Here is a 14,586-nt window from a genome sequence, read left to right on the forward strand (position 1 = left end):
TTCTCAGATCTGGTCTTTGATAAATATTACTAAGATATAGCCATCATTCATTATTGCGTGCACCGACTGCTTAGACGCCAATGTTGATCAACCCTACCCTGCACAGCTGCACTTTGTATAAAGCGGTAATGATCGTGTTGGATTTATTATAAGATAATGGTATATTATGATAAGGATAACGTTGGGATACTAAATTTTAAAATTAAATTACGTGCCACTGACAGAAAATAAACATGTTAATTATTCTAACACACATGATTTACAAAATTTAGTTTAATTAACACTGAAGTAATAATTCAATCATCAACACCACATAATTTACAAAATTTAATTTAAAAATTTGTTTTCTTTAGCATTATTTTTATGATAATGCGTTCTCAAATATGCGAATTTATATAACTTTGTATATTATATAATTTACACATATCTAGAAACAAACTTTTTATATTACATTGTACCTGTTTGTTTTTTTTTTGAAAAAGTAGATTTTATTAGATATGAATAGAAACGTTTATATTTTTTGTTAAAATATTAAATAAAAACTCCGAACCCAAGGTATCCCACCGGAAAGCGCCTCCATGTGTAAAGCAACAATATGAGCAGTGGCATTTCCATTCCTCTTCACAAACATAAACCTCACCCTTCCTAGCTGAGTTACCAGCAATCCAATATCATAAATAAAACATTCCAAAGTAGCATCAATTGCATATTCCTTATTGATCATTCGAGTAAGCATCAGGGAGTCGGATTCAACCTCCACATTTTGACAACCCATCTCAATACATGTTTGAACTGCAGCACGTACGGCAGCAGCTTCTGCCATTGCTGCCGAGCTAAACAGCAAACATCCCACCCCTCCCGCTGCAATCAACATCCCTGCAAAATCGCGCAAAATCCAACCATAGCCTCCTTTACCAGTTTTACCACATCAAGCCCCATCACAATTAAATTTGGGGTCTGCTATCCACATACCATTTTTTACTTCTCACACATCTTTTATTGATTTATGTCCCTTGATCTTGTACAAACATTGTACGTGTTTGATTCTCTTTATTTGTTTGTTTGGGAGTTGATAATTACTATTTTGTACTTCTAAGAACGGTATAGTTGCGCATATTATAACGATTTTCCTCATCTTATCCGATAAGGCGAAGACCATCTGTCCAAATCACAAAGGTATGTCGGAGGTTAATTGTTTAAGTCAAATTTGTCAATTATGTAATGTATCACTAATTAAAAAAAATAAGTACGGATATCTTCACTTTTTTTTTTTTTTTGAGAGAAATAGGAATTTGATAATCATTGCAAACAACGCAACTGATTACAAAATGAGAATAAACTAAGGATATCGTGTATATTGGGTCTCGATAAAATCTTGTCGGAACTTTCAACCCAGTCTAAGAAAAAATAGCGTCCCGCACTACAAATGACCTATCCTCAAATGTCAATACAAAAGCAAATTACAAGATATCTCAAAGCAAATAAGGGGGATCTTTCGCCCACAAACTAGCTAGCATACATCATTTGCTATGTAGGGAGCGTCAACCGTGCGGCAAAGCAACCATGGCTTCCATAATCCTTCCACACACTACAAACCTAGCCTGAACCACTAGCTGAGAAAGTCTCCAACGACTTGGATTGGTTGGACCAAATCAAAGTAATTGACACCAAACGCCGAATACAATCTATAGACAGGCGCTCTCTTAGAGAACCTAAGAAGACCTAGGAACCTTAAAGAGCAATACTCTTAGACCATCTCTAACCCTTGGGCTAAAAGCCAAATTTTTTAGCCCGGAAAATTTGGCTTTTAGCTCAGAAACATCTTTTCTGCTCCAACCCTTCTGCCCTAAAATTTTAGCCCGGAATTATTAAAGAATGAACTTAGGCTAATTTTTTTCTTAAATCAATTTAAAAAAAAAATGTAGATTATTGTAAATTAATTTTATGAACATTTTAATCTAAAAAAATTTAAATTCCGATAAACATTTGGCATTTAGCCCGGGGGAAAGCTGGGGGGTATTTGGCCCAGAAATAACATTTGGCATTTAGTCTAAAATTTTAACATGAGTTGGAGAGTGTTTGGGGGGGTAATTTGGGAGGTAATTTGGCTTTTAGCCTAAGTTTGAAGATGGTCTTAGGAAAACCATGACTAAACTAAGAAACTCAAAGAAACTAAATTTATTAAAACTAAGAAACTCAAAGAAACTAAATTTATTAAACCTCGGTGCACTGAGGCCACCGGGAAAGGAGGATGACAATGAAAATGGGTTCGACCCACCAAACAACCCTAAGCCAAACCCAAGTCCTGAATCAGACCCAAATCAAGATAACCTTGAAAAGGGTAAAACCCGGATCTGGGGAGGAGACCCAAAGTCACAGATCAGCCGTGCAAAAAGGTGGGGGATAAAAGCAGGGATGGAAAAAGCTAAAAGGGTGTCAGGGTTGGCACATGGAAGGGGGAAAAAATCGGAAAGGGAAAGGGAAAGGACTCGGGCGAAGGGACGACACAAGGAAAGGGGAGACAGGGGAAGGGGGTATAGAGAGGGGTGGAAAAAATCGAAAAAAAGGTGAGGGGGGAGGCTGGGAAGGGGAAGAGTTGGGAATAGGAAGGGAAGGAGAGTTAGGAAGAGGAAATGAGGGGTTGCTACCGGCCCCCAGCCATAGCCAGAGACCGGCGGTGAGGGTTGGGAAGTGGTAGGCGGCTAGGGTTTTTGGCAGAGCAAAAAATAGTTACGGATATCTCCACTTAAGTGTTTTATTTTTTCACTCATCTTTTAATAAAGATGTTATTAACAAATTTACCCTCGACAAAATGATGTATAAGCACCTGGAAGCTGTGAACGTTCCAACTTCCAACGAACTATTGCTCTCTGGCTCATTTTCTTTCTCTATTATAGTATTATCCTCATTTTCTATTTCCTCCATCCGATTTGTTTTTCCTTTTTTAAATTTTACTATTCTTGTTGGTCACCCAATTTGTTAATTTTGGATTTTTAGTCATTGGGTCATCGATTTGATCATTTTTGGATCTAGGTTTTTGCTGGTTGTGGCAACAGAGGATGGTGGTTATGGTGGCATTATGGATTTATGTGGGTGGTGCATATGGTTGGCTGGGTGGTGTTTGTGGGGTTGTGGATTTTGTCTTAGGCCTCTTTGTTGTCATTCTTGTGGTTAACAATTTACCCACCAATAAGAAACTGGAGATGCGAAATTGGGAGGCATCTTTGAATAACAATCTCACATTGTTCCTCCTCAGTGAGATTGAAACGGGGAGCAAAAGAATGAACCACATCCTCCATTGACATCAAGAGACGACAGAGAAAGTTCCAATAGCCAATACACCACAATATTTTGAACATGCATCAAGAGGAACCCAAGAAGGCTTGGAAACCCTAGACGACGGCTAAGGGAGAAGAAAAAACTCATGCCCTCACGAGAAGGGAATTGTAATGTTTTAACTTTTTATAACGGGTGAGATATAATGTGGGTGTGAAAATAGGATAATGAGATGACCGCCTAACATCACTCTAAAAAAATATGTACATTAATTAATAGTTCAATTATAATTTAACCACAAACAATCACATCATAAGTTTTATAAAATATAATTTAAATAGATGATGACATATCAATTTAAAAATTTCTCCACCAAACTCTCAAATATGCACTTAAATAAAGAAATAATTCTACACCCACTCCACTAACCCTAAACCCACGACACCACTACACCCCCTCCACTATACGAGGGAACTATACAAATTGTAAACTGGAAGCATGTATTTTCATTCATTAACTCAATGTATAAATAAGCACAACAACTATTCGATGATTATAAACAATTATTTTTTCAAAAATTATATTTTATCGAATGAGGGAACTCAAGCAGTAATATTAAAACTGTGGTTCCCATTTGACATAATTCTCCCTAGCGCTAGCGAAATTTTCCTCTTTTTTTCCTCCTCCTTCCTCTCGTGTTACCCTTTCAGAATGGGAACCACCATGCTCTTCCGGTGTCGGCGTCGAACGTGCTCCGCTCTATGCTCCGTCAACTCTTCGTAACAAGATCTCTCTCTTTTCCGATTAGTTAATCTAACTTTGCATAGAGAAACAAGTAGGACAGAATGAATAAAGAGAAGAAGAGAACATCGATCAATAGTCGCCGGCGCATGGGTTGGATTCACCGGGAAAAATGGAGGGGTGTCGTGGTTTAACTAGGTAGCTTCTCCGTGTATTTTCGATTGTGGTTGATGGAGACTGGATGGTATAATTTTTTTGTTAACACTAGTATATAACCATACACAAAGGGTGTGTGAAATGTTTTATTTTCGTTTTCAAAATTAAAGGATTGAGGAAGAGAGAGAGAGAATGTAGGAGTGGGAAGAGAGATTTATTTATTTTTTTTAAATTTTTAAAAATTAGAGATGTTAAAATCACTTGTAGGTGATGCTTAAACAAAAGCAAAATTTTGTTTTGTGAAATTACATTAATGCCCTTAATTTTTTTGTTATGATAAAAGATTAAATAGTTTTTTTCACCTTCTTTTGGTTAATAAAAAGGATTCTATTAATATGTTTAAATAAGAACAAATTTAGGATTTTAGAATTTATAGATATATATAGAAAAGACAAAGGCCTAATTGGATTATTAGTCCCAGTGGTGATATGGTGGTTGGAAGATAGTCCATGTGGTAAAAAAAATAGGATTTAAGTCCCTGTGGTGAAGTCTATGAGGATTTATGCCCAAAATTAAATATTTCGTCGATTCTCCGTTAATTATTAGCACTTAAGCCAAACATATTAAGTTAAAACGAATCTCTCATTAATTGTTAGCACGTGTGGCTTACATGTAAGGCTAACTTTATTTTTTTTAGTTTCATATGTGAGTCTTATGTACTAACAATTAATGAATAGTTGACGAAATCTACAATTTTGGGCTTAAATCTAACAGATTTGACCACAATGGCTTAAATTCTAATTTTTTTTTACCACATGCTATCTTCCAATTATCTTATCACCACATAGATTATTAATCCAATTAAGCCTAAGATATATGATTCATATCTAAAAAATCATTTTATATAATTAGAGGGCTTGTAAATCTCCTCAAGTAGCTAGCGAAGAATATTCTTCATCTAGGTCGTGTCTTCGGTTTTCTTTTATTCAATATCGGTTGGGATGAAAAAGAAAAAGAGATTCATGGTTTTGGACTGCTAAACCTAAACAAAGAATATTTGTTCACAATTGATATCTTGTAGTTGATAAATTGCATTATTCTTTGTTTGCAAAGTTGTTAATGTGGGATGGATATTATATCATACATCAAATCAGCAATACTTCAAATGCGCAATATATACATTAATATGCACAATTAACAAATACGTTAAACTGCTACACGAAATGCAAACAGTGCAAATTTATAAAAGACGATAGAGACGACAAATCTAGCACCAAAAGTACACACAACACCACCGCTAAAAGTGAGGCCACATCAAACCACCACTGGAACTACAAACCACCACTGGAACTACGAAGCTACAACAAACTGGCCAGAGCGACATAACCCAGCTAAGTGGCACAACATAACACGAACAAAATACAACCTAAAACTTAAAAACTACCTAATCCGAGAAAGTACCACCAATCAACTCGTCTCCTTGTGAGGATTGCACCTATACTAGAAAGATTCAACATCCGCCAAAAATAAACATTGCTCTAAAAATGTCTGAATGCCTAAGGTAGCGGATCGATGGATCTGGTCGCTCAAGGCGGCACAAAACGCTACATCCCATTGCGTAGGGCAACTCATATGTCAAGTCCAGTCACCTAAGGCGATCATCCACTAGATTAGGGTTCACATGGCAATGGAGCAGCCATGTTAGAATACCTAATGCAGCGGAATTAACCAATCTTGTCAGAATACCTAATGCAGCGGAATTAACCAATCTTGTCGCCCAGAGCGGCATGGCCATCGAACACGGTCCCTAATACGGCTTGACCATCAGCTTTGGTGGTGTTAAGGATAGTAATCCAATGGTAGAATATGGAGACACTTGTCAAAAGATTAGAAAGGTTGTTAGAGTTAGTTACATTGTGACTTAGACAATAAGTTTCATAGAAGATAGTATATAGTCTTGATATTGGAAGAATGTATTAAGACAGAAAACATACATGAAAATATTACTTCTCTATTTTTGAGAAACTTCCCTCTCTCTCCCTATCTTCTTTCTTCTTCTCCATATCTTTCACAAGCATTATACATCTCATTCTTCTCTGAGATTACAGCTTGGTTAACATGGTATCGTTGCCGGAATAGCTAATCGCTCGGTTGGATATTTTCGATCTTGAATTGCTTCCGCTCATCATTTCTGATCCCATCATCATCATTTCTGGTTTCTTGGTGTTCTTCATCTTCTCTCTACCATTTTTCTTGGTGTTCGTCTGCTGTGCACATCAAGTGTTCGATATACGTTCTCAATTGTTATTCTTCTTCAAGATTTCAGGTTTCTTGCAGAAATGGTTACTGCTTCACAACTGTAGATTATTCAGTCTCCAATTACATCCCCCATATCCACTGTTTCAACGTCTGTGACAGTAAAGCTCGATGAGACCAATTGCTTGGTTTGGAATTTTCAGATGTAGCTTCTTCTTGAAGGGCATAGAATTATGGGTTTTGTGGATGGATCTGCACCTTGTCCTGTTCAATTCATAAGGGTTATATCTAATGGGCCTGAGGTTGATTCTGAAGGAGTTCTCAAACAGAATATGATGACTACAAGATCTGGAAGATGCATTATCTTGCATTGATGCAAATGATTACTGCAACACTCTCGTCACCTGCTATTTCTTGTGCTATAGGGAGTACTAGTGCTCAAGATCTATGGACAAGACTCAAGGAACAATTCTCAACTGTTACAAGAACAAGTATTTTTCAGATGAAGTCAGAATTACATAATATTAAAAAGGGAAATGATTCTATTTCTTATTTGCAAAGGATCAAGGAGGCTAGAAACTATCTTTCTGCAGCTGGGGTTAAGTTTGATGATGATGATATCGTAATTCTTACTCTTAATGGCCTATCATCTGAGTATAATACCATTAGATCAATCATTAGAGGCAGGGAACATGTTATTTCTCTTAAAGATCTGAGATCTCAATTGCTTGCTGAAGAAGCAATGCTTGAGAGTGCCTTTGCAACTCCTTTTCTTATTGCGATGGCTGCTGATAATAGTGGTTCTCAGACACGTTTTAATGAGAAATCTGGACAATAGTCTTCTTACAAGAATCAAATTGCTGGGTCTAATTCTGAAGGATCTTATGGAACTCAATATGGCTCTCAGTATAAACCATTCTACAACAAGAATAAAGGTAAAGGGAAGTTCCAATATGGTTCTAAATTTGGGAACAATAAGCCTTTTTATTCAAATCTAGCTCGTGGGATTCTTGGAACTTCATCACTTCAGGCTAATTCTGGAAATTCTTGTCAGATATGTGGCAAATATGGTCATCTTGCTGATACACGTAGATTTCGGAACACTGAATCTGCAATAGTTGAAGGGTGTCAAATATGTGGAAGAAAGAACCACAATGCACAATTTTGTCATTTCAGGAATGCCAACATTAATTCTATTATGGATCAATGAATGTTATGCATGTCAATGCATCTGCACCTCCAATGGACTCAACCTTTTCTCAGCAAGTTTGGCTTACAGATTCAGGTGCAACAAACCACATGACTGCAAACTTGAAGAATTTGTCATTCGCAACTCCTTTTCCTTCCACTGAGATGATTCAAACTGCTAGTGGTGAAGGTTTGAAAGTCTCTCATAAAGGATCTTCCATATTGCAGACTCCCTTTCATAATCTAAAATTAAATTCAGTTCTATATGTGCCCAGAATATCTCAGAATTTACTCTCTGTACACAAAATTTGTCTTAATAATAATTGCTGGTTGATATTTGATGCTTGGTGTTTTTGGATTCAGGACAAAGCCACAGGGAGAATATTGTTCAAAGGTTTCTGCAATGATGGATTGTATCCCATCCCCTTCACGTTATCTTCATCTCATACACCAAAAGCCTTCTTTGCAGCTTATATTGGCAAACCAGTAACCTCTAGTCTATGACACCATAGGTTAGGCCATCCCTCCAACAAAGTTGTTTCTCTTATGCTTAAGAAATCAAATGTATCTAGCATTTCTGATTCTATACATGTGATGTGTTCAAGTTGTATTGAGGGCAAAATTAGCAAACTACCCTTTGATTCAGCCACATACAAATCTATCAAACATTTTGATATTGTACACAGTGATGTATGGGGTCATACCCCATGTCTGTCTATAGAAGGTTTTAAGTACTATGTTACCTTCATAGATCAATATACTCGATTTTGTTGGATTTTTCCACTTGTCAATAAAGCTGATGTTTATCCCACATTTATTACATTCTATCAGTTTGTACTTAATCATTTCTCAGTGTCTATTAAAACATTTTAGAGTGATGGAGGGGCTGAGTATATAAGGAACCAGTTACAAACCTTTCTTGCTGCCAAATGCATTAGTCACCACTTATCTTGTCCATACACCCCAAAACAAAATGGTTTGGTCAAAAGGAAACATTGTCACATTTTTGAAACTACAATTACTCCTTTTCAAACATCTCACCTACCTGTACCATTTTGGAATTTTGCATGTCAAACATCAGTATATCTTGTTAATCGAATGCTATCACAAACTCTGAATCAGAAATCACCATTTGAAATGCTATATGGTTCTGTCCCTGATGTCAGTCACCTCAAAGTCTTTGGTTGCTCTTGTTATCCACTCTTAAGACCTTTAACCTCTACAAAGTTACAACTTAGAACAAATAAGTGCATTTTTCTGGGATATGCATCAAAGTACAATGGCTACCTATGTTATGAAGTCATAAAAAAGAAAGTTTATATTTCCAGGCATGTTTTGTTTGATGAATATGAATTTCCTTATTCAGTTATTGCATCAACACATGCACCAAGTCCTCATACATCACAAGTCTCAAAACCAAGTATACAACCATCAATGCCTAATCTTGATAATGTGCTAGTCTCACCATTATCACCATCACCATTGTCCACTAATCCTAACCTACTACTTTCAACACAATCCATAAATGCAAGTGAACAATCTTCATCTACACATATCCCTGTGGCTCCTGAGGTTCCAATTGAGAACTCTATGGTCTATGAGTTTCAACCTAAAAGTATTCAATCAGTGTTATCCATTCTTCCATTGAATTTACATCCAATGCAAACCAGATCAAATAATGGTATTTCCAAAAAATAAGGCATTTCTTACTACAATTCAAGAAAGTGGGACTGTGGATCTCTTTACTGTTGAACTTGCAACATACAAATCTGCATTGAAGTGTAAAGTTTGGGTTGATGCAATGAAAGAAGAATTAGATACACTTCATACTCAGTCTATATGGAGTCTAGTTTCTCTTCTTGCATAGAAAAACATTATTTGTTGTAAATGGGTGTTTAAGATTAAAAAAAATGCTGACGGATCCATAGGGAGATATAAGGATCGATTGGTGGCAAAATGATTCAATCAAGAGGAAGGCATAGATTATGGGGAAACATTCAGTCCAGTCGTTAAGCCAACAACTGTGAGGCTTATGTTGGCTATGGCAACTCATTTTTGGTGGAATTTGAGACAATTTGATGCTGATTGGGCCGGAGACCCTAATGATAGAAGATCTACTACTAGTTTTGTGATATTTTTGGGTTCAAATCCGATCTCGTGGTCCTCTAAGAAGCAACAAACAGTATCCAGGTCATCAACGGAGGCCGAGTATTGAGCACTTGCTGCTACTGCAGCTGAACTGGATTGGATTAAGCAATTATTAACCTTTGTGCATCTTGATATTCCTTGTTCAATAGTTTTATACTGTGACAATATGTCAGCAATTGCATTAACATCAAATCTGGTTTTACATCAACGCACAAAGTACATTGAAGTTGACATTCATTTTGTTCGCGAACGAGTTGCAAAGCAGCAGTTGCATGTTCAGTTTGTGTCTTCCAGTGAGTAATATGCAGACATACTGACCAATGGGTTATCAGCTTCTCTCTTTTAGACTCATTGACACAATCTCAGTCTTGATTCCACCTCTCCTGAGCTCGATGGGGGATGTTAAGGATAGTAATCCAATGGTAGAATATAGAGACACTTGTCAAAAGATTAGGAAGGTTGTTAGAGTTAGTTACATTGTGACTTAGACAATAAGTTTCATAGAAGATAGTATATAGTCATGATATTGGAAGAATGTATTAAGACAGAAAACATAAATGAAAATATTACTTCTCTCTCTCTAAATCTTCCTCTATCTCTCTCTATCTTCTTTCTTCTTCTCTGTATCTTTCACAAGAATTATACATCTCATTCTTCTACGAGATTACAACTTGGTTAACAGGTGGTACAAGGTAGCGTAGCCACATAACATGTTGAGGAAAGCGTTAGAAGCATTCTTTGGTGAACACCAAATGGGCGTAAACCAACAGACCTCACCACCCAAGGTGTTGCAAGCGGCATATCTTTTGACTGGCCCAACATGTTTGTCAAAATCCATCCAAAGGTGTCATAATCAATCTGGCTGCATGAAACAGCCACCGTGGTATCGAGCCAAGGGGTAGATCTAACCCACTAACGACTACTAAAAGTGGCTCACAAAACGGTGGGGAGAAAGGAAGAGATTAGAGAATGAAGGCGAGTTGGATAATTTAAGAAAAGCTAAAAATAAATTGAACTGAAAAGAAAGAGAAGAGATCAGGGAAAAAAGTGGAGGGGTGGCAAGGAAAAGAGAAAAGCACAAAGGTGATAGGTAGGAAGAGGACAAAAGGACGGAGAGATAGAGGACGAAGAAGTAGGTATATGGCGAGCTAGGAGGGATAAAAAGGGCGGAGGGAGAATGAGGGAAGAAGCAAAGAGTTGCGAGGTGGGAAGGAGATAGAGGGGAGGCAGGGAGATCTCCAATAGGCCCCAAGGGGGAGTACAGGACATGCGGTGGCGATGAAACCTAGATCTAGGATTTTTTTGGCAAAAGGTTTTCTGGTGTTTGGAGAGCAAGCACTAGTAGACAAAAGCTTATCTATCACGGTCAATGATCGTAGTGGATTACAATCCACCATGGACATAGTGCCTGTTAGTAATCTGAACCTGATAAAAACTCTTAGTTTTTACCATGGGCAATGCCCGTTGTCAAATGCAATGTAACCACTGATTGTGCTATGGCCGTTGTGAGTTACATATTGACCATAGACCATGCCCGTTATAAGAAAAATTTCAAAAATAATTAATTATTATAAAAATAAAATATTTTTTATAAACAAAATTCACATTCAAATATTACACTAAAGCTAGCAACATAACCAATTAGTAGTAATAGTAAGAAACTAGTACATGCTCACACACAAAGTGTGTGTGAAATATTTTAGTTTTGTTATTAAAATTAAAGGAGAGAGGAAGAGAGTGAGAGAGAAGTGGGAGTGGGAAGAAAGGGAGAGAAGTTTATTTGTTTATTTTTTTTATTTGTTTAAATTAGACATGATACAATTACATATAGGTGAGGTTTAGAAAAAAAAACTGCAAAATTGTTTTTTGCTTTTTTGTTGTGATGAAGACAAAAATGTATTTTCACCTTCTTTTGGTTGACAAAATGAGTTTCATTTATATGTAGTTTAGATACCAAGCCAATGAGTTATACTACATTTTTGAACCAAACATGTACAACTTTGTTTCATACTTTAAAACAAAACTTAAGTCCTAGTTCCAAACTTGGTGCTCCAATTATATTCGTCTTCCATGCATTCTTCTCTTCAAGAAGAGACACATCTCTAGCAAGCCAATACACACTTTAAATTTATAGGTGCCTGTAATGTAAATGCAGTAGTTGATATTTGAGTTATAACCCTTCATATATTAGAACCACCAACCACCTATGAGATAAAGAAGGAAAAATATAAAGCTTAGAATCTGTTGATGCAGTGAGGACTTTGGTACAACAGAAAATGTTAAGTTTGTGACCATCGCTAGATTGCTCCGGTCACTAGTATGGATAGGTATGTAAATGGACAGAAATAGGGAAGCAAACATGAGATGTACATGGTTCACCCAGATTGACTATGTCCACGGGGTTGAGGAGTTCTCATTAATTGTGAAGGGTTTACACAAGTACATAGGTTCAAACTCTCTTTTAGTGAGTTCTAGTGAATGATTTAGTACAAATGACATTAGGAAATATTGTGAGAGGATATAAGAATGATAAGTTTCCACTCTTTTCATTGTCTTCATTTGCTCATTTTGTAGTAATTTTTTGAGACAGAGTGCTCTTATAGTTGAGAGGGTTTTCGGTAGTCTTCTCCACGATATCAAATGCTTTCACTCTTTTTGTTTGAGTATTCATGTATTTGGTTAAGAACATGATGAACTGGTTGAGCTTTTCTTCGTGCCCTAGGATCTTCTTAGGTTTCGATCTTTCATGTAGTGATAGAGTTTGTTTCTGTTTGTTATAGATGTCAGAGCCTGGAAGTCCTAGTGATGAGGGCTCCCCTAGTTCTAGTGATAATTTCTCAAAAGTGCATGTCTAATGCGTTTTGATTATACCCGTTACATGTTTTTCTCTAGTAATTTATCAAATTTGTGCTTTGGTCAAATAGGTTTTATATCTAATTTGTTTTAATTTTTTACTGATGGTATATTAATGTTAATGTGCAAGACTATGAGAATGTTGCAAGGCAATTAAAGGGTGAGGCACAAGACAATAAATTGGTGATTAACTCTATGTCGGTTACTGAAAAGAAATGAAGAAAAGAGAAGGCAAAGAAGAAGAAAAAGAAACGGCCAGCCATTACCATTTCAATATGGCATTAAGGCTTATCAATGACCATTATTCAAATGGTTATGGGGATTGACATTAACATATTAATAATGGGTTGATGAATGACCATTATTCAAGAAGAATATGAAGGGAGGTTGGCTGTGGCAGTAGCTTATATAATCTCCATTTGATTGTTTTCCAAAGGGGGCTGGCTTTTTCATAATTTTAGACTTTTCTTTTTCTATTTAGTTTATGGAGAACTAATCTCCCTAGGTAAGGTTAGGGGGGGAAACCTATATTACGATTATTTAGTTTTATTATTTCGATTCTATTTCGGAGTTTTAATGACAATTTTACATTGTGGATTTTCAATGGAATTTCTATTCTATTTTCGGATTGATGAATCTTGGTTATGATTCATAGGTTTAATCATGTTTTTCCTATAGTTTTGTTTCACATTCATGCTTTTAGTGAATTGAATAAATTAGTAGATTGGTACGATTTCGACGAAGTAATTTCTTAATATTTTGTTGCCGTAGGTACAAATTATATTTGGGATTATTTCTATAAGAAATTGAATGGGTGTTTTGTTTTGAATATCTGCAATGAAAATCACTTTTCAAGAAGTTTTATATGAGGAAAACTTAATTGCTATATTTTCCGGTTGAGATCACTTCTTGTTGGTATCTCAGTTGAGTTATAAAAAGGAATCGAAATAGTGAAATTGCATAGTTGTATGTGGGTGGAACCCTGATGCTTTAGTGTTTTTAATTGTTGAACTTTTCTTCTATAAGTTACATCTCATTCAATATTGTTCTTTGTTTCAGTCTTGATAATTCTGCATTTTTTTTCAACGCTCTTTGAGGAATACAACACTCAAACTTTGAGTGTATACTGCTACGCGACACCTGCACTTGGGTTTAGCAAGCAAATTTTTGGCGCCGTTGCTAAGGGAGCGATTTGGCGAGGAGTGCAGAATTTTTTTTCTCCCACTCGGTACACTCTTTCCATTTATTTATTTATTATTATTTTTTTTGGTTGTTGTTTTCGTTGGTTAGCTAATTTTTAGTTTTATTTGTATTTGTATTTGTATTTTTTTTTCTTTCTTCTTTCTTAAATTTTTATGCGATATCGTGATCACCGAGGCAGATTTGCTAAACGTCCAGAAACTAAAATTGAAACTTTGTTTGGAGATCTTTTTTATAGTGATAGTGAGTCTGTCAACATGGCTGACCGTGCAGTTATTGAAGTTGAGGGAAACCCTCCCCCTAGAACATTGAAAGACTATTTGCATCCAACTCGTGTTGCATCTCCTTCATGCATTGTCTTTCCTGCTAATATGCCAAATTATGAATTTAAATATGGAATGGTTCATCTTTTTCCTATTTTTCATGGTTTAGAAAATGAAGATCCTTATGTGCATGTTAGGGAATATGAGGATGCTGTTAATACTTTTTATAATATTGCACATAATCAATTGGATGGAGTGAGATTAAATTTTTTTTTCCATTTTCTTTAAAAAACAAAGCAAAAAGTTGGTTGTATGCATTATAGGCTAGGTCTATTCGTTCGTGGTCTGAAATGACTGATGAATTTTTTCAAATTTTTTTTCCGGATCATAAGACTACGGCTTTAAAGCAACAAATTTCTACTTTTTCTCAAAAAGAGAGTGAATCATTGTATCAAACATGGCAAAGATTTAAGAATCTTTTAAATTTGTGCCCACATCATGGTTT

The 14,586-nt window shown here is 36.1% G+C and overlaps 1 non-coding gene across 1 annotated transcript; it reads right to left on the minus strand.

Moving 5' to 3' along the window:
• Positions 1-14,484: 14,484 nt before the first annotated feature.
• On the minus strand, positions 14,485-14,586 carry LOC114819882 (small nucleolar RNA R71). Its single transcript, XR_003767180.1, has one exon. It is a non-coding gene; the product is annotated as a small nucleolar RNA R71 (small nucleolar RNA).

Source organism: Malus domestica, chromosome 11 (assembly GCF_042453785.1).
Source record: "Malus domestica chromosome 11, GDT2T_hap1".
In the NCBI taxonomy this organism is placed as follows: domain Eukaryota; kingdom Viridiplantae; phylum Streptophyta; class Magnoliopsida; order Rosales; family Rosaceae; genus Malus; species Malus domestica.